This window comes from Delphinapterus leucas, chromosome 14, assembly GCF_059928025.1.
Source record: "Delphinapterus leucas isolate spDelLeu-1000000601 "Yukka" chromosome 14, BTC_Dleu_Yukka2, whole genome shotgun sequence".
Lineage (NCBI taxonomy): Eukaryota > Metazoa > Chordata > Mammalia > Artiodactyla > Monodontidae > Delphinapterus > Delphinapterus leucas.
Window position 1 is genome coordinate 65531078 of NC_143142.1, and position 26776 is coordinate 65557853.

At 37.0% G+C, this 26776-nt stretch overlaps 1 protein-coding gene across 7 annotated transcripts in view; it reads right to left on the bottom strand.

Moving 5' to 3' along the window:
* The window catches only part of DYM (dymeclin), a 370859-nt gene that overhangs the window by 322366 nt on the left and 21717 nt on the right, over positions 1 to 26776 (bottom strand). The window lies entirely within an intron of this gene.

Consider the following 26776-nt stretch of genomic DNA (forward strand, 5'->3'; position numbering starts at 1 on the left):
AAGACTGCCAAGTTATGTCTGTGGCCCCCCCTAGATTGTGTGCTCCTTGCTCATCACAGCATTCTCAGCCTTGTACAAATCAGGCACTTAATAAAAATGCACTGAATCAATGAAAGCCTTTGTCAGACACTTCATTACCAGAGGACAAAATTCCTTCCCCGTCCCTCAAGAAACACTTCACACTCCCCAGATTTCAAGGCAACATCTGCCCCCAAGTTTAAATTTTTATTAAAATATTTTTAAAGACACTTATTTGTTTCTAAATGTAAAATAATATAACTTTTTGAAGCAGGCTGGTTTCTTTGTCACTCAAGGATGAAGAGACAGGAAAAGCTGGGAACTATCCCACCTCTGCTAGAAGCTCTGGCTTGTGGTTAGCCAGCCAGCACCTACCATTCTGTAATTAGGCCCCTCAAGCCTGTGTCCCCTACACATGGCCGTGATCTGAAACAGCACCACAGCTACCACACTTCCTCAACAATCACCACTGCCGATCAGAAGCATCTTGAGTATCCAGATTATAACCTCCGTGAGAACAGAGAAAATGTCTCATTCATCCGTGCCTTCCCCCACCACGCCTGGTACAGTGGCTCAGTCAAAAGAAGAACACATGGCAATTACCTATTAAATGAAGGATTCATAAAGCTCTGTTTGTTGCAGTGTTATTTCTACAAAGGAAATCAGCCAGGCACACCCCTGCCAAAAGCAACACACTGACTGTTATAATAGAATTCCTTTCCTCCCATCCCTCCATCCTCCAATTTTCTAAACTTTTCGGAACATTTTAAGAATAATGTTTCCCATGTGCTTGATGTAGAGCTAAAATGAGGTGGTAAGCAACCGGGGTGGCTGGTAACTGTTGCCGCGTGTTTATAGGCATTTTTGCACAGTACTGTTTAGTTAAACAAATGAACTCAGATGTTCTGGTAGCAGGCAACTTACAAATCATCATTTGCAGTAAATAAAAGTAAAATTGAAATGCAAAATATGCCAATGTTTCCAAGACAATTACAATTAGAAACCAAATGCTGTTTCTGAAGGCAGATTTGGGGCACTGGAGGCATACAAAAGGGGGGCAAAAAGGCAGCAAATATTCATACCAATACAGATTAAATAAATTAATATCACAGAGGTCTTCAAACTTCCTGTATACATAAACTCCACAACCAGGTCAATATGGAAAATGTCATTAATGAGAGATTAGGGATAAATACTTAAAACAAGTCATCTCTTAATCAAACATTTGCTAAAGGAACTAAACTCTAGATAAACAATCGTATTGCTCCAATGGCCCAGTGTGACTCTGTCTGAAGCAATCCTTATATGTGACAGCAGACCAGGCTCCTCCTCCTCAGAGCTGCTATCATTCCAGCAACAACATAAACAGATGGATTCACAGAACAGGAATCTCAGTTTTGCGGGTGACACCCCGATGGACAATGAGACCTATGGGACTGGAGAGCCATGCCCAAGAAGCTCTCACACACACACTGGAACATTTGAAACTGGTCTAAGGGATTTTTCCAGTTTTAAGAACCTTCATTGGGCTTCCCTGAATATAATTCAGCAAGGAAGTGGTTATCAAGATTTTCACAACTATAGGGAAGTTCTTAAACATTATGTGGCCATTTCTGGGCTATATCCTAAGTCTATTCCCTTCCTTATTTAGATTTCATGAAGAGACTCTCCCTCGGGAGAGAACATCAACGTCAACCTCTCACTCTCCACATGTTCCAGTGACAGTTTCCACAACAAAATTCCCCAATGAATACCAATAACACAGCTGGATTACTTCTAAGTTATGTCTCAAATAATCATTGTCATCTCTGCCACCTCTGCTGAGTGCGCCAACATACATCATGACAAGGTTAAGTAGCTGGGACGTGTAGGTAGCAGAGAAGACTTACAAGGTAAAATAGAGCAAAAGAGAGAAGAATCTTAAGGCCAGCTAAAGGAATTTGGATTTTATCCTACATAAAATAGGAAGCCAATAAGCATAGAATCAAAAATATACACTAACTGGACATCCCTGGTGGCACAGTGGATAAGAATCCACCTGCCAATGCAGAGGACACAGGTTTGATCCCTGGTCCGGGAAGATCCCACATGCCACGGAGTAACTAAGCCCGTGCACCACAACTACTGATCCCAACTGCTGCAACTACTGAAGCCCACAGGCCTAGAGCCTGTGCTCTGCAACAAGAGAAGCCACCGCAATGAGAAGCCTGCACACTACAAGAGTAGCCCCCACTCACCGAACCAGAGAAAGTCCACACACAGCAACGAAGACCCAATGCAGCCAAAAATAAATTCTAAAAAAAATCAAAAATATACACTAACTGGACTTCCCTGGTGATGCAATGGATAAGACTCCACGCTCCCAGTGCAGAGGGCCCGGGTCTGATCCCTGGTTAGGAAACTAGAACCCACATGCATGCTGCAGCTAAGGAGCCCTGGAGCCACAACTAAGGAGACAGCCTGCTGCAACAAAGGAGCCCACGTGCTGCAACTAAGGAGCCCGCCTGCCGCAACTAAGACCCAATGCAACCAAATGAATAAATAAATATTTTAAAAAAAAACAACCCAGCTGGAATATTATAATATATATATAGACACACTAACAGAAGTCTTCACAGAGCAGTGAGGTGCCCCAGGTGTACAATGGTTAAATGTCTTCAATCATCTTCAAATTTTTAGCAAAAAACAAAAGGACAATGTGAACAGCAACAACAATAATAATGCCTCTAGTAGTACATATAATAAAGCCTAACCAGATACAACCACCACTATAATTAACCACTGCTGCCAACTGTTGGGCCAGCAAACTTGGATAAACTACTATTACTAAAGCAGAACACAGTCAACTACATAATCTTTAAAAATTCTAGTTTAGGGACTTCCCTGGCAGTCCAGTGGTTAAGACTCTGCCCTCCCAATTTAGGGAGCAGAGGTGTGATCCCTGGTCAGGGAACTAAGATGCCACATGGTGCATGGCGTGGTCAAAAAAGAAAAAAAAAATTCTAGTTTAATTCCACTAAAATAATATACCAAACTGGAACACTAGTAAGAAACAGTAACAGAAATAATATAGATGATTCTGTGCCCACTAGATTCACAGACTGGTCACTTTCAATTCTTATACTCCCAAGTGTACTACCCTCTCGATTTAACCATTACCATCAATTAACAAACTCATTCCTGCGTACTGTTCGCATGGATTTCCAACCGTTCCCGTTACTGAAGACAACATATGCTCCCATATAATGGAAAGATTCCAAAGCCACATATTTAAATTCCAGCTTCCTCATTCCTATTGGTATGACTAGCCAAGATACTTAATTTGAGCGGCTCAGTTTCCTCATATGTAAATGGATGTAAGGATGCCACCATCTGATAGGATAGTTGTAAGGACTACGTAGCAACATGTGGAAAGTGCTCAACACTCCGCTCAATGAATGTGAGCTCCCTAACCCCTCAACGACAAAATGAAGTGAATCTACAAGTGTTAAACTGTCAAACTTTGCATATATTTATTCCTTAATACATCTTATAAGTAATTTGCCAGTCTTCACCTTTCTTCCCTCCATGGGGCAGAGGACAAGTATAAGGCATAATTTAGTAATTTTTGAAGTAGTTTTACATTTTGAAATAGTATCAAAACAGCTGTGTCAAACAACTGTAGATGATCTGCTTTGATTTTATTTCCATTAATATGTTACTACAGTAGAAGTATAACACTAGTGGATTACAAAGGAAATCAATATTCCTTATTCACCTAGCAAAACTTCTCAGTATTAAGTAACGTTTAATAACTGGCAGAAAAGAAACTTATGTCTAAGTAATTTTTCTTTTTTAAAAAAGAAAATAATTTGTATTTATTATTGTAAAAATGAACCATACTAAAAACCACCATGAGGAAACACCACACACCAATCAGAACTGTTAAAATAAAAAACAGTGACATCAAATGCTGGCAAGGATGCAGAGAAACTGGTTATCACATACATTACTGGTGAGAATGTAAAGTGATACAGCCACTCTGGAAAACAGTTTGGGCAGTTTTGTATAAAACTAAGCATTTACCATATAACCCAGTCATTGAATTCTTGAGCATTTATCTCAAAGAAATAAAAACTTATATTCACACAAAAACCTGTACACAAATGTTCATAGCAGCTTTATTCATAACAGCCCAAAACTGGAAACAATCCAAATGTCCTTCAATAAGTCTTTAAACAGAAACAAACTATAGTATACACACAACACAGAATATTACTCAACAAAAAAAAAAGGAACGAACTATGATACACAGAACCACCTTAATAGATCTCAAAGACACTATGCTGAATGAAAGAGCCAATCTCAAAACGTTACATATTGTATGATTCCACTTACACAACCTTCTTGAAATAAAAAAATTATAGAGATGGAAAACTGATTACCGGCTGCCAGGGTTTAGAGATGCGGAAGGTAGAAAGAATGGGTGTGGCTATGAAGGGAAAGCACACGGGAGCCTTGCTGGTATGAAACAGTTATGCATCTTGATTGTGGTGGTGGTTACACATGTGATAAAACTGTACAGAGCTATACATGTACACACAAATGAGTGCATGTATAACTAATTGCTGAAATCTCAATAACTTTTGTGTGTCAATTTCCTGGTTTTGGTACTGAACTAGAGTTACGCAAGATGTTACCATTGGGGAAAACAGGGAAGGATGCAAAGAACCTCCCCTGTACTACTGTGTGTGTGTGTGTGTGTGTGTGTGTGCAACGTCCTGTGAATCTATAATTATTTCAAAATAACAAGTTAAAAAAAAGAAACATAAAAATAAAGGTATAAAAACTTACACAGAAGAATTATATAAATATACACATTTTTAAAATTAATATAACACAATTTTGCTTCAACGAGATTATGCTACATGAACGATTTTATAACTGGCTTTAACCACTTAATATGCTGTGGATTTTTCCATATCTATAAACACATAATCATTATTAATGACTATATATTGTTCCAGTGTGCAGATGCACCATTTTTATTTGTTCATTCATCTGGACACTTAGGATTGTTAGCAATTTTCTGTTATAAACATTGCTATCAATGTCTTCATACATACAACTCTGAATTTGTCCAATCATCTCCTTAACATAAACTCTAGAAGTGGAATTGCTAGGTCAGTGACACTTCTGTTCTGATGAATACGGCAAATTACATTCCAGAAAGATTTAACCAATTACCATTCCCACCAAAATGTATAAACCAAAATGCGTAACTGTGGCTTAACCCATACATATTCCTAAATCTGCAAAATTACAAACCCAGATCTTTTGACACCAAATCCAATGATTTTTATATTCAGATAAGCATGTGTTGACAGTAAGCAAGCATAAGAACCTTCATGACAAATACAGATTTTTTTTCCCCTTTAAAATTACCTATAGAGAGGAATTCATAAAGGATGTGACATCTAACTGGCAAATTATCATGTCACTGTAAATTTAAAACAAATTCTATTCAACACCACCTAAATTCTTTCACTGTACCAGGCAGACAATTTTTGTATCAACTAACATGGATGGTGGGGCATATCAAGAAACCACTGTACAGAGAGTTTACAGCTCCTTCGGATTTAAACTCTGTGTTACAATCCTCTTACACGACAAACAACTCTGGCCTTAACTTGAAGAATGGTATAGTGAAGAGGATACAGAAATGTTCAATTGTGATAGAAAAAGAAAAAAATTAGCAAATATGAAGTAAAAAACTGTGGATATTTTTCATTACAAAGAGATGATCAACTATATCACCCATTTATGCAGAAAATATGTCCAGATGTCATGAGCCATGATTCATGAGGTGACAGAAGAGAAGAAAAACAACCCTGGCCTTGATGGTTAGATCTGCTCTCCACCACAACCTCAGGGAGACCCTGCCATTAGTTCGTGTATGAAAATAAAAAGACCAGAGCTCACTGTTACAGCACGCATCCCTTCATTCATCAACAGAGTACCACTGTCAGATGGCAAGTGGTTTTCCAAAACTGACAAATAAACAAGAAAGAACATTTGTTGGTAGGGGAAAAAAGCTAATTTCATATGAAGCCTGTAGTTCAAGAATACAAGGGTCCACAACCAAAATAAATATATAAAATGGGTCATCTAATGAACTTAACACCTATTCCTGATAACTGTCACACATAAAAATATATGTAAGAGTTATTTACAGTATTTTAGTCAGCTGGTGTAACAAGTCAGACAGGCTACAGTTGGCAAGTAAAAGACATGGGAGTTCACAGAAGCAGCATACTTAGGCTGATAACTTAATTGATGACCCATGACCTAAACCATGGAGCCAACATACAGCCCCAGGAGGAATTATTTGTGGTCCTTTAGGCAGTTTCTACCATCCAACATTTTCTTTTTCAACTTTCTCTTTTCTTTTCTGTCAACCCATCTGTCCCATTCTTCTTCACGTGTCCACACTACAAATTTTTAAGTAACGTAAGAGGTACCAATGGAAACTGCCAGGCCATGGTGTTGGCCCTCCGGGATTAAAGAAAGAAAAAAGAGGTTGAATAATACATAATCTTAGAAAAGAAGCTTACCAAATGGTTGTAGAGCAACCTAAAAAAAAAAAAAATCTTATCATATTCTCAAATGTAGAAGTAATTTAAGTTCCCACATAAACTCAGATTTTAAAAAAAAATGTTTACACTAGAGAGAAAAATAATTTATTTAACAAAACTCAAAACTGCAACTAAGCATTGTAAACATTTAGTAGATTTTCAGTAATTTGAACTCCACTAACATAGAATTTGGGGTTGTTTGGCTAAACTGAGTTGAAACTAACTTTTAAGTTATATTTTAAAGAAAGTATTTCAACATGGGAGAAGACTAAGGAAAAGAACTGTTTAACCTTCTACAGAAGAAATATATTCAAAGACTTCAGCATATTAATTGTTGATATGCAAATAAATTTTCTGATTAGCTATAACTTGTAATCTGTAGAGGCCTATATACTATTCAAGGTTCTCTCACCTTGATTATTTCATTTGATTTCTTTTAAAAACCCTGAGAAGTTGACTAACGAAATAAGAGTATCCTCAATCTACAAGTGACAGAAATGGAGAAGCTAAGTAACTTGTCCCAGGTCACAATAGAAAAATAAATATGTCAAACTTCTAGTTTAATACTCTTTCAATATGAATAATATTTAGCTACTTTTTTATTAAGGCAAACCCACATAATATCAATCTAGAACATTACCACTAACTGGAATTTCTATACATACCTAACAGAAGTTATCATAGATGTATTACTATAAAAATTACATCTGTTATGATTTAAATCATTTAAAAATTATGTGAATGATAAAGAACTAGAAGAAAACAGAAAAAATTAAGTCTAATAAGGAAAGTGGTAAGGTGACAGATGACTTTTTTGTAACTGCTATGAAATCATAAACTATAGTTTGGTAAGAAAGCTAAATTTTTTAATTACATATTGCCGAATTCACAGCTTTCAGTAATTTAGATTGGTTTTATTCTACTTTGTTTTTTAATTTATTTATTTTTGGCTGCATTGGGTCTTCATTGCTGTGCGCGGGCTTTCTTTTAGTTGCGGCGAGCAGGGGCTACTCTTCGTTGTGGTGCGCGGGCTTCTCATTGCAGTGGCTTCTCTTGTTGCAAAGCACAGGTTCTAGGCGCACGGGCTTCAGCTGTTGTGGCGCATGGGCTCTAGAGCACAGGCTCAGTAGTTGTGGTGCACGGGCTTAGTTGCTCCGCGGCATGTGGGATCTTCCCGGACAAGGGCTCGAACCCGTGTCCCCTGCATTGGCGGGCAGATTCTTAACCACTGCACCACCAGGGAAGCCCAATTCTTAAGTCTTTTTCACTGAAAATTCCACCATAAAATGATTTCAAAATTGACATTTTATATTAATAGTGTCATTTTCAGCCCACAACATACATTCTCTAACAAATTATGTTTGTCAGTTTAAGACACAACATGAGTAAAATCAACACGTAACCATGCAGAAAAGCACAGAAGCACTTCTAAAGACATTTTCCCCCTTACCTTAGCAAAGAGAGAATTATGGAAATCATTCACAAAACCAACAAGAATCAGCCCATTCAGTGGTTAAACTGTGGAAACGTTAATGTTTTAAAAGAGGCTATTCAAAGGAAAAAGTTAAAGGATAAAAACTGCATATAAATTTATTATAGCAATTTTTAATGCACCAAGCAGAACCAAAAAGTATTTATATTCATGTGATTCACAGACAATCCTATAGGCTGTCATTCAACTTCCAAAATGGAAGAAACTGTAACTATTAAAACGTAAAAATTTCAGCAACTATCATGCAAGATCATCCTGCATTTATTTTCTCAAGAAAGCAACAGAAAAAAATGACTTAAAAATTCAGATTCCAACCAACACAGTGAGAAAAGGAAAGAAAGGTATACTTGGAGCAAAACTTACTTTCTCCCTTATTTTAATGCTTCAAACAATGTTAGTTATGTTTTCCCCCACTTAAGCTTTTAGTTTAAGGGAACAATCAACCCTGGGCAAACTCAAGCACCTTCTAAAATAATTCTGTGTAGAAAGGTATAAATAAAACACAGGGAAATAAAGGTTTTTACTCAAGATGTAAAAGCTGAACTTCTTTTGGTCCCGCAATCTGAGAAAATAAGATGCCAAAAAAAGTCTCGAATTATTTATTCCCTTAATAAAAGGCCTAGTACACTATTTTGGTCGCCATTCAAGAAAGCATATGATGAAAGAATTAGAGACAGTTTAGAAAACGGTTTAGGAGTTATCCCAGGCCCACCTCAATGACAGAGCAGGTTGTTTCAACTTGAAAAGTTCTAATAAAATTGTATATAAAGTGTGCCAAAGAGAATAAAAATATAAAAGCAGAGACAAGCATCAAAAATTCAAAAAAAAAATTTTACAATCACTTCTTTCTGTCAGTTAAAAACTTGTGACCTAATTCAATCGAAGTTTCTTTTCCTGTTTCTTAGCAGGAAACATCAAGAAACTCTGAGGGAGACCTTCAAGATGGCAGAGGAGTAAGACGTGGAGATCACCTTCCTCCCCACAAATACATCAGAAATACATCCACATGTGGAACAACTCCTACAGAACACATACCGAATGCTGGCAGAAGACCTCAGACCTCCCAAAAGGCAAGAAACTCCCCACGTACCTGGGTAGGGCAGAAGAAAAAACAGAGACAAAGAATAGGGACGGGACCTGCACCCCTGGGAGGGAGCTGTGAAGGAGGAAAAGCTTCCACACACTAGGAAGCCCCTTCGCGGGTGGAGACGGGGGTGCTGGGGGGGGGGAGCTTTGGAGCCACGGAAGAGAACGTGACCCAGGGACAACTTCCCCAGGAGAACACACAGCGCACCTCAGGCTATTGCAACGTCATGCTGGCCTCTGCTGCCGCAGGCTCACCCCTCATTCCGTACCCCTCCCTCCCCTGGACTGAGTGAGCAAGAGCCCCCTAATCAGCGGCTCCTTTAACCCCGTCCTGTCTGGGTGGGAACAGACGCCCTCAGGCGACCTAAACGCAGAGGTGGGGCCAAATGCAAAGCTGAGCCCCTGGGAGCTGTGCAAATAAAGAAGAGAAAGGGAAATCTCTCCCAGCAGCCTCAGGAGCAGTGGATTAAATCTCCACGATCAACATGACGTACCCTGCATCTGTGGAACACCTGAATAGACAACGAATCATCCCAAAAGTGAGACGGTGGACTTTGGGAGCAACTGCAGACTTGGGGTTTGCTTTCTGCATCTAATTTGTTTCTGGTTTTATGTTTATCTTAGTTTAGTAATTAGAGCTTATTATTACTGGTAGATTTGTTCATTGATTTGGTTGCTCTCTTACTTTTTTTTAATATATAGATATATTTTTTTACTTTTTGCTTTTTGTGAGTGTGTATGTGTATGCTTCTTTGTGTGACTGTGTCTGTATACCTTTGCTTTTACCATCTGTCTTAGGGTTCTGTTTGTCCATTTTTTTTTTGTATACTTTTTAGCACTTGTTATCATTGTTTTTTGGTTTCGTTGCTCTCTTGTTTTTTTTAATTACTTTTTAATTTTTCTATTTTTAATCATTTTTAATTTTCCATTTTAATAACTTTATTTTATTTTTCTGTCTTTCTTTTTTTCTCCCTTTTCTGCTGAGCCATGCGGCTGACAGTGTCTTCACGCTCCGGCCGGGTATCAGGCCTGTGCCTCTGAGGTGGGAGAGCTGAGTTCAGGACACTGGTCTACAAGAGACCTCCCGGCTCCATGTAACATCAAACAGCAAAAGCTATCCCAGAGATCTCCATCTCAATGCTAAGACCCAGCTCCACTCAACAACCAGCAAGCTACAATGCTGGACACCCTATGCCAAACAACTAGGAAGACAGGAACACAACCCCACCCACTAGCAGAGAGGCTGCCTAAAATCATAATAAGGTCACAGACACCCCAAAACACACCATCGGACATGGTCCTACCCACCAGAAAGACAAGATCCAGCCTCATCCATCAGAACACAGGCACCAGTCCCCTTCACCAGGAAGCCTACACAACCCACTGAACCAACCTTAGCCACTGGGGACAGACACCAAAAACAAAGGGAACTATGAACCTGCAGCCTGTGAAAAGGAGACGCCAAACACAGTAAGTTAAGCAAAATGAGAAGACAAAGAAACACACAGCAGATGAAGGAGCAAGGTAAAAACCCACCAGACCAAACAAATGAAGAAGAAGCAAGCAGTCTACCTGAAAAAGAATTCAGAGTAATGATAGTAAGGATGATCCAAAATCCTGGAAATAGAATGGAGAAAATACAAGAAACGTTTAACAAGAAACTAGAAGAACTAAAGAGCAAACAAGCAATGATGAACAACACAATAAATGAAATTAAAAATTCTCTAAAAGGAATCAATAGCAGAATAACTGAGGTAGAAGAACACATAAGTAACCTGGAAGATAAAATAGTAAAATAGGAAATAACTAAAATAAAATAGGAAATAACTACTGCAGAAAGGGAGAAAAAAAGAAAAGACAGAAAAATAAAATAAAGTTATTAAAATGGAAATAACTAAATAACTAAAATAAAACAGGAAATTACTACTGCAGAGCAGAATAAAGAAAAAGAATGAAAAGAATCGAGGACAGTCTCAGAGACCTCTGGGACAACATTAAATGCACCAACACTCGAATTATACAGGTCCCAGAAGAAGAAGACAAAAAGAAAGGGACTGAGAAAATATTTGAAGAGATTATAGTTGAAAACTTCCCTAATATGGGAAAGGAAATAGTCAATCAAGTCCAGAAAGCACACAGTCCCACACAGGATACATCCAAGGAGAAACAAGCCAAGACACATATTAATCAAACTATCAAAAACTAAATACAAAGAAAATATTAAAAGCAGCAAAGGAAAAACATCAAATAACATACAAGTGGGGCTTCCCTGGTGGCAGAGAGGTTAAGAATCTGCCTGCCAATGCAGGTGACATGGGTTTGAGCCCTGGTCCGTGAAGATTCTACACGCCACAGAGCAACTAAGCCCATGCGCCACAACTACTGAGCCTGCGCTGTAGAGCCTGCAAGCCACAACTACTGAAGCCCGTGTGCCTAGAGCCCATGCTCTGCAACAAGAGAAGCCACTGCAATAAGAAGCCTGCACACTGCAATGAAGAGGCCCCCGCTCACAGCAACTAAAGAAAGTCCACGCACAGCAACAGAGAAACAACACAGCCAAAAGTAAATAAATAAAATAAATAAACTTCTTTTAAAAAAAAAGAAAAATACAAGGCAATCCCCATAAGCTTAACAGCTGATCTTTCAGCAGAAATTCTGCAAGCCAGAAGGGAGTGGCAGGACATATTTAAAGTGATGAAAGGGAAAAACCTACAACCAAGATTACTCTACCCAGCAAGGATCTCATTCAGATTCGATGTAGAAATTAAAACCTTTACACACAAGCAAAATCTAAGAGAATCCAGCACCACCAAACCAGCTTTACAACAAATGCTAAACGAACTTCTCTAGGCAGGAAACACAAGAGAAGGAAAAGACCTACAATAACAAACCCAAAACAATTAAGAAAATGGTAATAGGTACATACATATCGATAACTACCTTAAATGTAAATGGATTAAATGCTCCAACCAAAAGACACAGACTGGCTGAATGGATACAAAAAAACCCCAGTATATATGCTGTCTACAAGAGACCCACTTCAGACCTAGGGACACATACAGACTGGAAGTGAGGGAATGGAAAAAGATATTCTATGCAAATGGAAATCAAAAGAAAGCTGGAGTAGCAATTCTCATATCAGACAAAATAGACTTTAAAATAAAGACAATTACAAGAGACAAAGAAGCACACTACATAATGATCACGGTATCAATCCAAGAAGAAGATATAACAACTGTAAATATTTACGGACCCAACACAGGAGCACCTCAATACATAAGGCAAATACTAACAGCCATAAAAGGGGAAATCAACAGTAACACATTCATAGTAGGGGACTTTAACACCCCACTTTCACCAATGGACAGATCATCCAAAATTAAAATAAATAAGGAAACAAAAGCTTTAAATGATACATTAAACAAGATGGACTTAACTGATATTTACAGGATATTCCATGCAAAAACAACAAAATACACTTTCTTCTCAAGTGTTCACGGAACACTCACCAGGATAGATCATACCTTGGGTGACAAAACAAGCCTTGGTGAATTTAAGAAAATAGAAATTGTATCAAATATCTTTTCCAACCACAACGCTATGAGACTAGATATCAATTACAGGAAAAAAATTTGTAAAAAATACAAACACATGGAGGCTAAATACACTACTAAATAACCAAGAGATCAATGAAGAAATCAAAGAGGAAATCAAAAAATACCTCAAAACAAATACAATGAAAACACAATGACCCAAAACCTATGGGATGCAGCAAAAGCAGTTCTAAGAGGGGAGTTTATAGCAATACAATCCTACCTCAAGAAACAAGAAACATCTCAAATAAACAACCTAACCTTATGCCTAAAGCAATTAGAGAAAGAAGAACAAAAAAACCCCAAAGTTAGCAGAAGGAAAGAAATCAATAAAGATCAGATGAGAAATAAATGAAAAAGGAATGAAGGAAACAACAGCAAAGATCAATAAAACTAAAAGCTGGTTCTTTGAGATGAACAAAACTGATAAACCATTAGCCAGACTCATCAAGAAAAAAAGAGAGAAGACTCAAATCAACAGAATTAGAAATGAAAAAGAGAAAGTAACAAATGCCACTGCAGAAATACAAAGGATCATAAGAGATTACTACAAGCAACTATGTGCCAATAAAATGGACAAACTGGAAGAAATGGACAAATTCTTAGAAAAGCACAAACTTCTGAGCCTGAGCCAGGAAGAAATAGAAAATATAAACAGACCAATCACAAACACTGAAAATGAGACTGTGATTAAAAATCTTCCAACAGGACTTCCCTGGTGGTTCAGTGGTTAAGAATCTGCCTGCCAATGCAGGGGACACGGATTTGAGCCCTGGTCCAGGAAGGTCCCACATGCTGTGGAGCAACTAAGCCCGTGCGTCACAACTACTGAGCCTGTGCTCTAGAGCCCGCGAGCCACAACGACTGAATCCATGTGCCACAACTACTGAAGCCCATGCGCCTAGACCCCGGGCTCCACAACAAGAGAAGCCACTGTAATGAGAAGCCCGCGCGCCTCAACGGAGAGTAGCCCCCGTTCGCCGCAACTGCAGACAGCCCACGCGCAGCAAACGAAGACCCAACACAGCCAAAAAATAAATTAAAAAAAAAAATCTTCCAACAAACAAAAGCCCAAGACCAGATGGCTTCACAGGTGAATTCTATCAAACATTTAGAGAAGAGCTAACACCTATCCTTCTCAAACTCTTCCAAAATATAGCAGAGGGAGGAACACTTTCAAACTCATTCTACGAAGCCACCATCACCCTGATACTAGAAAAAGATGTCACAAAAAAAGAAAACTACAGGCCAATGTCACTGATGAACATAGATGCAAAAATCCTCAACAGAATACTAGCAAACAGAATCCAACAGCACATTAAAAGGATCATACACCATGATCAAGTGGGGTTTATCCCAGGAATGCAAACTGAAGGAGAAAAACCATACGATCATCTCAACAGACGCAGAAAAAGCTTTTGACAAAATTCAACACCCATTTATGATAAAAACCGTCCAGAACGCAAGCAGAGGGGGAACTTATCTCAACATAATAAAGGCCATATGTGACAAACCCACAGCCAACATCGTTCTCACTGGTGAAAAACTGAAACTATTTCCTCTAAGATCAGGAACAAGACAAGGTTGTCCACTCTCACCACTATTATTTAACATAGTTTTGGAAGTTTTAGCCACAGCAATCAGAGAAGATAATAAATGAAAGGAATCCAAATCAGAAAAGAAGTAAAGCTGTCACTGTTTGTACATGACATGATACTATACATAGAAAATCCTAAAGATGCTACCAGAAAACTACTAGAGCTAACCAATGAATTTGGTAAAGCAGCAGGATACAAAATTAATGCACAGAAATCTCTTACATTCCTATGCACTAATGATGAAAAATCTGAAAGAGAAATTACGGAAACACTCCCATTTACCATGGCAACAAAAAGAATACCTAGGAATAAACCTACCTAAGTAGACGACCTGTATGTCGAAAACTATAAGACACTGATGAAAGAAATGCTGGAGAGGGTGTGAAGAAAAGGGAACCCTCTTGCACTGTTGGCGGGAACGTAAATTGATACAGCCACTATGGAGGACAGTATGGAAGTTCCTTAAAAAACTAAAAACAGAACTACCATATGACCCAGCAATCCCACTACTGGGCATGTACCCTGAGGAAACCATAATTCAAAAAGAGTCATGTACCACAATGTTCATCACAGCAGTATTTACAATAGCCAGGACATGGAATCAACCTAAGTGTCCATCGACAGATGAATGGATAAAGAAGATCTGGCACATATATACAATGGAATATTACTCAGCCATAAAAAGAAACGAAATTGAGTTACTTGTAGTGAGGTGGATGGACCTAGAGTCTGTCATACAGAATGGAGTAAGTCAGAAAGAGAAAAACAAATACCATATGCTAACACATATATATGCAATCTAAAAAAAAAGTGGTTCTGAAGAACCTAGGGGCAGGACAGGAATAAAGACACAGACATAGAGAATGGACTTGAGGACACAGGGAGGCAGAAGGGTTAGCTGGTATGAAGTGAGAGAATGGCTTGGACATATATACACTACCAAATGTAAAATAGATAGCTAGTGGGAAGCAGCCACATAGCACAGGGAGATCAGCTCGGTGCTCTGTGACCACCTAGAGGGGTTCACCCCTCTAGGAGGATGGGAGGGAGACATAAGAGGGAGGAGATATGGGGAGATTTTATATATATATATATATATATATATACATATATATGTACAGCTGATTCACTTTGTTGTAAAGCAGAAACTAACACACCATTGTAAAGCAATTATACTCTAATAAAGATGTTTAAAAAAAAAAAGAAACTCTGAGGAAGGATTATTCTGGCAGCTCCCCTTAAACAGAGAAGACACAAAGCAAGGTTAAAACACGGGACAGATTATCCATCAACTTGCCTATGTTAATTGTAAATAATATATTTATTACATTTACATTGTAAATAATGGCACTCAAACATAAAGTATGTGCTATTATCACCCTCACTTTGAAAGTGCTTGAAAATGTGAATATATAGATCTGGTGATTCTTTTCTCAAAGATTAGCATGTATAATTTAATGTTGCATCTCTTTAGTCATTATTTGATACTTAGTCATTGATTGGTCTATGCTTCCAAATGGAGACTGTGTAGCATAATGACCAACAGAATTCATCTCTGGAGCTACATAAACCTGGTTTGAATCTGGTCCATGGCAGCTACTAGCCACGTAACCTTGGAATACCTCCCCAGGCCTGTTTTCTCACATACAGGAATAATAACAGTACCAACCCCACAGACTTGATGTGAGAACTAAATGAGGAAATGCGTCCAAGGAATGAGCCCAGCACCTGGCACACAGTAAGTGCTCAATAAATAGCTGCTAAATTAACGCTGCTGTTTACATTAGCCAAGCCTTTCAGCAGAACGAACATATTCTTTAGAATGCAAGGAGGATCCCTGAAAACAAAATCAGAGTGGTAACTGGAACCTAACAATGCTGAAGAGAAATGAAAGGCATTTATTTAAAAGTATTTATAAGAAAGTACAACAAACTGAAGTTTAAAAAACATTATGTGATGTGGGAAATACATACAGTGAATATTTTTCAGCCTAAAAAGGAAGGAAGTTCTGACATGTGCTACAACATGGATGAACCTTGAAAATACTATGCTAAGTGAAACAGGTCAGACACAAAAAGATAAATATTAAATGATTCCATTTATATGAGGTACCTAGAATAGGCAAATTCATAGAGACGGAAAGTAGAGTAGAGGTTATCATGGGCTGGAAAGTGGGGGGAATAGGGAGTTACTGTTTAATGGGTACAGAGTTTCAGTTTGAGATAATGAAAAACTTCTGGAAATGAGAGTCGTGATAACTGTAAAACACTGGGAACATACTTAATGCCACTGAACTATACACTTAAACATGGTTAAAATGATGTAATTTTATGTTATGTAAATTATACCACAATAAAACAAACTGAGTAAAATCTTTCCATATTATAGGAGAGTAAGTAAATTACAGCAGACTAAATTCCCCAAATACCAACATTAAAGCATGCTCGTCTCTGCAACTCCACACATCATAAAAAATCTTTACCATGGCCAAAAGTCCCTATGTAATTTGTTTCCTTGCTCACTGTTCTGCCACCCTGGCCTTTTTGCTATTTCTCTAACATGCACAGAACTTATTCCTGCTTCAAATCCTTTACATTTCCTGTTTCCTCTACCTGGTGGAATACTCTTTCCCCAGGACACGCAGGACTCCCTGATTTCACTAATGTCTGCTTAAATGCCGCTACCCCAGAGGCCCTCTAGCTAAAGAAATTTCCCGCTGGTATTTGTTCCCATTCTATCACTCTTCATGACCTTGCTCTGCTTTATTTTTCAAAAATGACTTTATGTATTTATTTCTCTACTTGTTTACTGCCCATTCCTCCACTAAAATATAAGCTGCTTAAGAGCAGGGACCTTGCCCCTCATGTTCACTACAATGTTTCCAGCCCTTAAAAACAGTGCCTAACAAATGCGAGGCATTCAACAACCATTTTTTGGTAAATACATCTTAAAATATTCACATTTACAAAAAAGGAAATGTATCAAATACATTAATTTTTATAAGTTACATAACAGTAATACAGTACAATCACATATTTATGGGGGGAGGGAGACATAAATACACATGTCTATTATTAGGAATGTACATTAAAAAAAAAGTATGGAAAAACATATACCAAAATATCAACAGTGGTTATCTCTATACGATGATAATACAGGCCAATTTTCCCTTTTGTTTCTGTATTTTCTAACTTATATACAATGAAAGATTTGTGTGATTTAAAAAGAAAAAAAAAAAGACTATTTTACCAGCAAATCAACTACCAAGAACTCACTCCAGTTGTATAGTTAAGGATATGCACAAAGACTTGGCTACAAGGAATTTCAGCATAGTTTTTTATATACAATCGGGAAAAATAAGAAACAAGCAAAATGTTCAACGATATGAATTATGGACATCTATAAGACAGAACATTCTACAACCATTTAAAATTATGTTGTATGAACACAATGACATGAGGAATATGTGAGTTAAAGAAAAAATGTGCGGAATATGATGCAAATGTTTTTAAATGAGAGAGAACTGACAAGATACACACCAAAAAGTTAACAAAGGTTACTTCTGATTAGTGTCATGTTTATCATTTTTACATTCCTTGAGCTTTTCTGTATTTAAAGGTACTAAAGATGAACACACATGACGTTGCAACTGAGAAAAATGAGTTTAGTGATTGTGTGACTGTACCAAAAGCTGCCTCTTGCCTTATTTGAGCACCATCTAGTGCTCAGTACACATAATACAATTCTCATTATGCAGTAAAGCCTTCTAAAAAGTAGCCTTTATATAAAGGACATGGAGTCTGCACAGAGACAAATATTACTATAGTCAGTGTTTGGCCTAATTTTTAAAACAGCTGAACAATTAATTCAAAAGAGTCATAGAATTTTCAATCAGAGGATAAAGCAGTCATCAGAAAATTGGTTAAATTTCTGCTATTTATTTTCAACCCTCAAATATTTTAGACTAACTCTCAAGACAGAGAGCCCTTGCACTTTTTTAAATTAATGGGTATTTATTCCTTGAAAGAAGAGGAAAGTCAGACACTTTACGTGCATTATGGTGTTTTATCCTCCCCACAAATCTATATACATGGTAGGTAATATTATTTCCGTTTTACAGAAGCATCAACAGGCTCAGTGAGAATTAAGTAGCTTGACTAAACTCACAGAGGTAATAAGCAGTAGAGCTGAGATGCAACACAAAGTCAGTCTGGCTCCAAAATCTATGCTCCTCCTACCATGTTCCACTGTCTCCATTCTCTACACTTTGCCCAAAATCACCACACCTTTTGGCAAACTGATTCTCATTCTTGGTAAGCACACAAGCTGTCACTACATTGCTCATCACTGCTCTCAAATCTAGAATTCTAAGCTCATTAAGTATTAATGCCCAAGTCAAATATCAATTTAAAATAAAAGAGCTTTTAACAAATAGTGGCTGGAAGACTTCCCATTTCCTGTACAGGCAAAGAAATTCAGACCTTCATTACATGGTGGTTATGTCACTGCAGCTGCCTCCCATCTGGTTTCCCTTCCTGAGTTTCTCCTCTTTCCTCCTCTTTCCAATCTACCACTCACTCCACCCCAAAAGTAAACTCCTTAAAACAATGCTTTCACCAAATCCACTTAACAAGAACCCACAAGGAATCAATTCTAATCCTCAGCTTTCTAACCAGTGTGCCAAAAATGGGCAAGTGGACAGATTGTGATCTTCCCATTCAGTCCCCCGTGGTCAGAACCCCTGCACCCTCAGAGCCTCCAGGCCACCACATACATCTGACCAGCCTTATCAGTTTCCAAACAAACAAAAAACCAAAAAAAAAACAAGAAATATGTTGGGAAGCACTTTCAGTGTTCCATAAAATCTGTTCTGACCTATTATACTTGTTTCTCATGCTCTACCAACACAAACTGGAAGAATTAATGGAAGTCATTTGGCCATACTTTACTCACAGGACAGAAGTCAATTCTACCATACATATAAGGCTACTGCCATATTATATGTAATGGGTTACGTATAAGGCTATTGCTGTATTATTCAATATATGTAACAGGAAAACACTGGAAGCAATCCAAATGGTAAAAGTAAATGACTACATGAATTCTGGTATGTTCAGCAATCAACAGACACTTTGGTTTCTTCCATACCTTGGCTGTTGTAAATATGCTGCAATGAACATAGGGGTGCATGTATCTCTTCTAACTAGTGTTTTCACTTTCTTTGGAAAAATACCCAGAAGGAAAATGGGTAGTTCTATTTTTACTTTTTGAGGAACCTCCATACTGTTTTCCATAGTGACCGTACCAACATACATTCCTGCCAACGGGGCACAAGGATTTCCTTTTCTCCACATCCTCACCAACACGTATTTGTTGTCTTTTTGATGATAGCCATTCTGACAGATGTGAGGGGGTATCTCACTGTGGTTTTAATTTGCGTTGTGCTTTTAATTTGCATTTCCCTGATGATTAGTGGTATTGAATATCCTTTCATGTGTCTGATGGCTATCTGTATGTCTTCTTTGGAAAAATGTGTATTCAGGTTCTCTACCCATTTTTTAATCCAGTTATTTGTTTTTTGATGTTGAGTTGTATGAGTTGTTTGTTCATTTTGGATATTAAACCCTTATCTGATATATCATTTGCAAACATCTTCTCCCATTCAGTAGACTGACTGCCTTTTCATTTTCTCAACAGTTTCCATTGCTATGCAAAAGCTTTTTAGGTTGATGTAGTCCCATTTGTTTATTTGTGCTTTTGTTTCCCCTGACTGAGGAGACATATCCAAAAAATATTGCTAGGAGCAATGTCAAAAAGCATATACTACCCATGTTATCTTCTAGGAGTTTTATGGTTTCAGGCCTTACATTAAATCTTTAATCCATTTTGAGTTTATTTTTGTATATGGTGTTAAAGAATGTTCTAATTTCATTCTTTTACATGGAGCTGTCCAGTTTTCCCAGCACCACTTACTGAAGAGATTGTCTTTTCTCCATTGTATATTCTTGCCTTCTTTGTTGTAGACTAATTGATCACAAGTGTGTGGGTTTATTTCTAGGCTCTCAGTTCTGTTCCATTGATCTGTGTCTGTTTTTGTGCCAGTACCATGCTATTTTGATGACTGCAGCTTTGTAGTATAGTTTGAAATCAGGGAGTGTGTTATCTCCAGCTTTGTTCTTCTTTCTCAAGATCTTTTTGGCTATTCAGGATCTTGTGTGTTTCCATACAAATTTTAGAATTATTTGCTCTAGTTACATGAAAAACACCATTGGTATTTTGATAAAGATTGCACTAAATCTATAGATTGCCTTTGGGAGTATGGTCATTTTAACAATATTAATTCTTCCAATCCGTAAGTAGGATATACCTTTCCATTTGTTTGTGTTGTCTTCCATTTCTTTCATCAATGTCTTACAGTTTTCTGAGTATAGGTCTTTTACCTCCTTGTTTAGATTTATTCCCAAGTATTTTTTTTGATGCAACTGTAAATAGGATTATTTTCTTAATTTCTATTTGATAGTTCATTGTTAGTTCAAACACAACAGATTTCTGTATATTAGTTTTGTAACCTGCAGCTTTACTGAACTCATTTATTAGTTCTAATAGTTTTTTGGTGGTATCTTTAGAATTTTCTATACATAGTATCATGTCGTCTGCAAACAGTGACAGTTCTACTTCTTCCATTCCAATCTGGATTCCTTTTATTTCTTTTTCTTGTATGACTTCTCTGGCTAGGAGTTCCAATACTCTGTTGAATAAAAGTGGCAAGAGTGTGCATCCTTTTCTTGTTCCTGATCTTACAGCAAACGCTTTCAATTTTTCACCATTGAGTATGATGTTAGATGTGGGCTTGTCATATATTAAGCTGGGGTATGTTCCCTCTATACCTACACTTTGTTGAGAGTTTTTATCATAAATGGATGTTGAATTTTGTCAATTTTTCTGCATCTACTGAGATGATCATATGATTTAGTCTTCAATATGTTAATGTGGTGTATCATATTGATTTGCAGATACTGAACCATCATCCTTGCATCCCTGGGATGAATTCCAATTGATCATGGTGTATGATCCTTTTAATGTACTGTTGAATTCAGCTTGCTAATATTTTGTTGAGAATTTTTGCATCAGTGATATTGACCTGTAATTTTCTTTTTCTTGTGGTCTTTTCTGGTTTTGGTATCTGGGTGACACTGGTCTCACAGAATGAGTTCAGGAGCATTTCTCTGCAATTTTCTGGAATAGCTTGAGAAGGATAGGTGTTATTTCTTCCTTAAATGTTTGGTAGAATTCACCTGTGACGTCATCTGGTCCTGGGCTTTTGTTTGTTGGCAGGTTTTGGATTACTGATTCAATTTCATTACTGGTAACTGGTCTACTCGTATTTTCTATTTACTCCTAATTCAGTCTTAGAAGACTGTACACCCTAGGAATTAATCTGTTTCTTCTAGGTTGTCCATTATACTGGCATATAATTGTTCATAGTAACCTCTTATGATCCTCTGTATTTCTGTGCTGTCAGTTGTAACTGCCCTTTCATTTCTAATTTATATGGGTCCTCTCTTTATCTTGATGAGTCTGGCTAAAGGTTTATCCATTTTATTTATCTTTTCAAAGAATCAGCTCTTAGTTTCATTGATCTTTTTTATTGTTTTTCTAGCCTCTACTTCATTTATTTCTGCTCTGCTCTTTGTTATTTCTTTCCTTCTACTAACCTTGGGTTTTGCTTCTTTTTATAGTTCCTTTAGGCATAAGGTTAGATTGTTTTGAGATTTTTCTTGTTTCCTGGGGTAGGCCTGTATCTCTCTATAAACTTCCCTCTTAGAACTGCTTTTGCTACACCCCATAGATTTTGGATGATCGTGTTTCTGTTTTCATTTGTCTCCAGGTTTTTTCTTTCCTCTTTGAAATCTTCAGTGACCCAACAGTTGTTTAGTAGCATATTGTTTACCCTCCACACATTTGGGGTTTTCTGCAGTTTTTTTTTTTCTTGTAACTAATCTCTAATCTCATATTGCCGTGGTTAGAAAATATGCTTGATATGATTTCAATTTTCTTAAATTTACTGAGACTTGTTTTGTGCCCTAGCATGTGATCTATCCTAGAGAATGTCCCATGTGGACCTAAAGGTGTATTCTCATGCTTTGGGATGGAATATATATAATAAACATATATCATCTGGTCTAATATGTCATTTGGACCAGAGTTTCCTTACTGATTTTCTGTCTGGATGATCTGTCCATTGATGTGAGTGGGGTGTTAAAGTCCCCCACTATTGCTGTGTTCCTGTCAATTTTTCCCTTTATGTTTCTTAACTGCTTTATGTATTTAGGTGTTCCTATATTGGGCACATATATATATTTACAATTGTATATCTTCTTGTTGTATTGATCCTTTGATCATTATGTAACGTCCTTGTCTCTTGTTACAGTCTTTGTTTTAAAGTCTATTTTGTCTGATACAAGTACTGCTACCCCTTTCTTTTTGTTTCCATTTGCATGGGATAACTTTTCCATCCTCTCACTTTCAGTCTGTGTCTTTAGATCTGAAGTGAGTCTCCTGTAGGCAGCACATAGATGGGTCTTGCTTTTGTATCCCTTCAGCCACTCTATGTCTTTTGACTGGATCATTTAGTCTATTTACATTTAAAGTAATTATTGATAGGTATGTACTTATTGCTATTTTGTTAATCATTTTCTGGTTGTTTTTGTAGTTTTTGTTCCTTTCTTCTACCTTTAGTGTTACGTTTGGATTCCTTTCTCTTTTTTCGTGTGCATCTATTATAGATTTTTGGTTTGTGACTACCATGAGATTGATATATAACTATACATATAAACTATATATACATAGTTTAGTGTTTTGACATCATATTTAACACCTTTTTGTTTCATGTATCCCTTAACTACTTATTGTGGATATAGATGATTCTACTACCTTTGTCTTTAGCACAGTTTTGTTTTTTGGTTTTGCTGCTATATTTAGTATGAAATCAGTCATATAAGTAATTTTTAAACACTTTATTAAGACAAACAGTATATTACTTAAACTTTACTCTTGAATTAATATTTATTTATCTATCTATCTATTTATTTATTTATGGCTGCGTTGGGTCTTTGTTGCTGTGCACAGGCTTTCTCTAACTGCAGCCAGTGGGGGCTTCTCTTGTTATGGAGCACGGGCTCTAGGCACGCAGTATTCAGTAGTTGTGGCTCGCAGGCTCTCAATTGCAGGCTCAGTAGCTGTAGCACACAGGCTTAGTTGCTCCACAGCATGTGGGATCTTCCCGGACCAGGGCTTGAACCCGTGTCCCCTGCACTGGCAGGCAGATTCTTAACCACTGAGCCACCAGAGAAGTCCCTACTCTTGAATTAACCTTGATTTTATTTCAGACCTTTGCTTCACAAGGAATTTTAGTACGGTGAAAAGTTAAAAACTATTGAAGAATCTAAAGATTTTTCAACCATGCTTGGAAACTATAACAAAATCTGGTTATTGTAGTGCCAAAAAACAGTTTATAGTAAGGAAGGATTAGATTAGTCCTGAAGGACTTAGTGCTTCTAAAAAAACTGGCAGCCATCAATTTTTGGCTGCACTTGAAGACAGCACATACAGGATCCAAGGAATTCCAGGAGTGAGCGATCTCAGAAATGTCTGGATTCAGAGTCTTCCCTGAAGATATTCATCTTAGTCTTGAATAATTCATAAACTAGGTAATTCCATCCCTGACTGTCAATGAGGTGGTGGCACCTTCTACCTCAAGGCCTGCTCAATGTCAAGGTTCACACATCAAATACCAGACTGAGGAGCTGGGGTGGGGGGTGGGGGCCTCAAAAAAAGTGACAAAAGTGCCAAAAGCATATGCACCACCACAAACAAAGCTTCTCTGGATATTCTGAATAGCCACCCATGCCCCCACAATGTGCAGTTAACTCACTTTACAGCTTTTTATACTTTCTAAGATTCCTTTATACTTTTCTCTATAAACTAGGATGAATTAAGAAAAAGAAATGACATCAAAAAGAATAAACACATGAGAACAGCAAAGGATCTTTGAGAAAAAGCAGTAATTAGCAAAACAAACTATAAAGTCATAATAATTCAAACTGCAAGGCACCAGCACAAGTATGTAAAACTTAGAAAGAAATAGACAAAAATGGCTAACAAATTATTCCCATCACTATTTCTTGAGAAGTTCATCCCTTCCCCAATGCTCTGAATTGCCAGCTTTGCATAAATCAAGTACACGTACACACACACACACACACACACACACACACACATCTTCCTTCCCTTCTTCAGAGTACTTTAGCTATTATTAGTTTTTTTTCTTTCCCATGCAAATTTTAGAATGAGCTTATCAAGATCTCCTCACCCACCCCCCAAAAAAGCTGTTGGAATTTTAATTGGAATTGCCTTCAATCTACAGGTCAATTTGGAAAGAACTGACACTTTTACAATTCTTAATCCTTAAACATGGTATACATCACCATTTAGTTAATTCTTCTTTAATGTCTTTTGGAAGAGCATATATAGATTGTACTACAGTTTACGTAAGTGAAAAGAAAATTTATTTTGGATAATAAATAATGTTCTCTTTATATGCCCTTTTTTCTCTAAGTCTTATTACTACATGAGCAGTGATACTCAATGACAATTCCTTCAGGATTAACAAAATGGTTTCAAAACTTGCTGATGCTACAGCTCATCTCCAGTTTGACCTCTCCCACCAATCCACAACCACCTTTAATTTTCCAAGGATCTCAGAAGCAGTAGTATGTATCCACTTCCCATAATATACAACTAATCCACATTATCACAAAAACTGCAAACTAAGCCAACCTTGTAAAGTCCAATCCAACTATATCCAAAAGTCAGAAATTAAAATGTATTGCCAAAATATATAAACAATTCACAAAAAGGAAATACCAATAATCCTTAATCCTTAAACATTTAAAAATAAACATAACCTTGATTGTTAAAGGACCACAACACACATACATACACATATATTTTATTTACATATATCAATATTTATATATTTTTAAAATTCATACTCAAAAGAGAGAGATAGCCCTTCCAACCCTGGGGTCAGGGGAAAGGGGAAATACAGACTTATTTATCACTATTACACCATTTTCGTTACTGAAAATCAGTAGAGGAAAAGAATTAAGTGTTCACCCTTATTAATAATGTAGTAAAAACAATGTTTTATATATCCTAATTCATGAAAGCACTCCTTCACAGGAGAATTCCAGTTAATAAATGTACAAGAAATGACCAAATTAAAAATACTACCATTTTGGAATCTCTTATGAAACAGGTGATTCAGACCAAAATCATCAATGGATGCTAAAACACACTCAAACCTCTGATCAGTCTTAGCATGATAACTGATATAAACCCACACATTTTCTGTAACCTAATGAAATACAATATAAGGTACCTAGCATCACTTATGAAATACTCTTACCAAAAATGTTTAACCCAAATTTTATCAAGCCTTTAAATCTGATGTCCAACTTATAGAAAATACAATAAATAAAAAAACAAAATATGAGAAGCAATCAGGTAGGTCTAGAAGGTGGAACATTCTACAGAAAAACTGACCCAGTTTGTTAAAAGAAAAAAAAAGTAACGGCATAGGGGAAAAAATAGTGGCAGGAGTTGGGGAGTACATACCTCTATTCGAGATTAAAGACAGAAGAAATGTAACTACCTTATTGCAATGTATTGCAATGCAATGTATACACCTTATTTATTTCCTAATTGTAACAAATGAACTACGAAACGACTAGGGAAATTTGAAAATGGACTGGGTAAGAGGAATTACTGTTAACTTTGTAAGGTGTGATAACAGTATTACAGTTATAAAAGAAAATGTCCATATTTTAATTTACTTTAAAAAACCCTAAAAAATAGATGAAGTAAATATGGAAATAATCCAAATGGCTATTAACTGATGAATGGATAAAGAAAAGATGGTATATTCATACAAAGGAATCTCACTCAGAAATAAAAAGGAATGAAATATTGATACATGTTGTAACATATCACACTCAAAGATTCCAGGGACTAGGACACAGGTATCTTTAGGGGGCCATTATTCAGTCTACATAATAAAGCTGTTAAAAACAAATAAATAAAAATGTTTAAAATCTAGATACTGAGTAATGGGAATTCAATATTCTAGTCACTCTACATAATTATGTGTCTGTCAGTTTTTATAATAAATGAGATATTGGTTTTCACCTACCAAATTGACAAAGGCCAAAGAATCTAAAAATGCATTAAACTGACAAAGGGGTGGGGAAGCAGACCTTCTCATACATTGCTGGTAGGAGTGTTAACTGGTACAACTTCCATGGAGCAGTTTGG